This window comes from Pinus tabuliformis, chromosome 1_2 (genome assembly GCF_031772625.1).
Source record: "Pinus tabuliformis cultivar Carrire ecotype Pingquan chromosome 1_2, CPIR1, whole genome shotgun sequence".
In the NCBI taxonomy this organism is placed as follows: Eukaryota; Viridiplantae; Streptophyta; class Pinopsida; order Pinales; family Pinaceae; genus Pinus; species Pinus tabuliformis.
Window position 1 is genome coordinate 754,621,556 of NC_142298.1, and position 3,065 is coordinate 754,624,620.

The window sequence follows — 3,065 nt, forward strand, 5'->3', positions numbered from 1 at the left end:
AACGAACGCTCGACTATAAGGCCGCCATCGACTCACTCATTCCGATGGGTGAGGAAGAGCTCGCCTATATAGTGGTGGGTGAGTAGGATTCAAATTCAAGCGCTTATTGGAGAGACTCTGTTGGAGCTTCGGGGAGGAAGAGCTCATGGAGAGTAAGATTCATTAGTCCCAACAAGAAAAACACCCCTATTCACGCTGTAGAGTACCCCTTCTTCTTTCGCCTTAGCCTTCCGGAGTGAAAGTCAGAGAGTGCCTTAAGCGCAAGCCTTCTTAGTCCGTGTCAACTAGAGATGCGAGTATAACATATATATGCCAGTATCACGTATCTATGCCTATCATATGTAGATATCTTTGATTCCGAGATTCTCGATTAGTTCAGCCAGCTCATCCATAAGATCCTGAATCCTCTGATCCCTCTGAGCAACAACAGCTGACAACATTGCTGGATCACTAGGTCCTGTGCCAGCCTGTGCATCTGCCTCTAGCTGAGCTATCCTTTGTCCTAGTGATAAAATCTCTTGCTCTGCAAAAGGTTATTAAGCTTTTTATTATCATCCTGGATTGAAGTTTTTATCGTCTTACCTGGATCTGCATCTCGTCTGCTTGGATCCGCCTTTAATAGCTCTCGGATACTATCTATCTACGTATCTTGTACCTGTATCCTCTCCATCAATACTATCATTAGTCTCTTAGTAGGTAATCTCCTTGCAGCTACAGTCTGTGCCTTTGTAGGATCCACTGGTTGCAACTGTAACTGAGTACCCTCTATCATTGGGAGAGACAAACAAGAAATTAAAATAAATAAAATTCACATATATAAAGGCAGGCACAAAGCCTGAATCGGAGCAAGTATATACAATGTTTTAAACAGTCTTTAAATGGAAACCATGTCTAAGAACACAGTTAGAAACCGCTAACCATGTCTAAAAACACAGACAGAAACCCTGTTGGGGTTTCAATGAAACAACATAGAAAACTGTGAATCTTTTTTTCTAAACTTCACATCCCGATTATATTTATTAATAGCAAATAACTTCAGCACTGCAAGCACGAGTGCTGGCAGCAATATACATAGCACCAAATGACAATACCTATCTAATAAACGGAAATGAATGACAGTAATATAATGCATACCTATCTCATAAACTTTCTAATGACAGTAATATGATAACTTTCTACACCACTTATCTCCTAATGGAATGCATCAATAATGTAATAACTTTCTATAAACTGTATTTGAAATAGAGGCCTTCGTTGTTCAATTTCTGTTCGATCGCTAAATAAATACGTTCCTCCATCTCTGGAGTGAAATGCTCCTTCCATTCGCCCACTTTTCCCTCTCTGAAGAAACTGTGGTTGGGCACTCGAAATTTATTTTCCAACACTCTTCCCGTTTTGTTCACCTCCACTGTTGACAGGCTCTGGAAACTGCACTTCTCCGCAATTATTGCAGCGTTCTCCTCCACGAGTTGAGGGGAGCAGCCCAAGAAAACGCCAAGCTTTTTAACGCAACCCACGCAATCAGCTTGCAGGTCCTCGTAAGTAACAAACATCACCTTATTGGGATCCCGTCTGCTTTCATGCCAATAACTCAGAACGCTTTCCGCAAACGGGCCGCCATTGAAAAACCCAGAGCAATACCCATCAAACAAAGTTTCCTTGCTCAAATCTCCATTTGAATAAGGGTACCCGCCTTCGTGAAGTTTATTGAAGAATTTCCAATACGAAACGAAGACATCTCTGGGGTTGCGAGCAATGTAAACAGTCTTGCAAGCAGAAGTCCTCACAGAAGGAGGCAACAAATGGAATGGCAAATGGCTGTGCAGCAGACGCGGAGAAGGAAACTTGGAAAAGATGGAAAGATCGTACTGTTGATGCTCAACAGTAGAATCGAACAGGTGAGCTTCCATGGTGGGTACCAAAGAATGGGGATTTTGGTCATCCACAGAAGCCCCGAAATTCGTGTCTTCTTTGCTAAATTGGAAGATGGTGTGAAGCAATGCTTTACACCATGTTGTACCCGATTTTGGTAATGAGGCTAAGAAAATGTCGTCATGGAGCGGTTGGAATTCCCTTTGCATGACCTTCACTGCTGGGAGTGTGTGGGCACTTATCCAAAACCCTGCACACTTCTGGGTCCTCACCCCACAAGACGCAACGAGATCAGTCGACGATGAATTTTTCAATTCCATAGTCGATTCTTCTTCTACCGCTGCGATGATCTCGGTCTCCTCTTGGTACTGCCACTCACAAGTGGAAAATTACTCAACTAGTATCTTCATAACGATTGTGAAGACATGAACCTCAGCGACGTCTCAGTTAATTCTGACAGTTTCACAACAAACATTATAAAAAGGCAAGCACATGTCTTTTCTCATTTGTTACTCTTGTACATGATAAGGATGTCAATAATGGCCATAAATATGATTGGGGCACTCAGAATATGCTCCCTATCACCACAAACATTATAAAAAGGGAGGCACTATTTATTTTTGGGTTTTCGTGTATGAAAATACCAACCATGACTGTGGTTGAACAGGTATTTGATGTGTAAAATATCTTCGTCACTTTAATATTGATATTTTGGGATGGGATGGCAATTGTTTAATGAGATAATTAGCAATTGTATTAGATATTCAAAATAAATGTGGTAAGTATAAAACTGAGAAAAATAGTGATATATAAAAATTTATTGAAGATAAAAATTAGTAAACAAAATATCACTTAAAATTAGAAGATAAAGAGGAATCACTTACATTATGTTAATTTGATATATTTTATAACTTTTCCAACATAGATTGCCTCTTAATCTTTAAAGATTGTCTTTCAAGTCCCAATAGCAAATATTTCATAGATTTTGGAAATATACAAGTAGTAGGTAACATCAAATAATCTATATAAAATGATCTTAATTCATGAACAATATGATGGCTATTTTTCCAAATCTAAATTTGTATCACAACCTCACAAATTTTAGACATCATCACGTATTAGATGAAACTAAACGAAACATCAACTCCCAAATATTCAAAACTTTTGGTGTAAAATTTGCAACTTTGATGGGG

General features: G+C 39.3%; 1 pseudogene; it reads right to left on the reverse strand.

Moving 5' to 3' along the window:
- Positions 1-851: 851 nt before the first annotated feature.
- On the reverse strand, positions 852-2,347 carry LOC149207979 (cytosolic sulfotransferase 5 pseudogene; annotated as a pseudogene).
- Between the last annotated feature and the right edge of the window lie 718 nt (positions 2,348-3,065).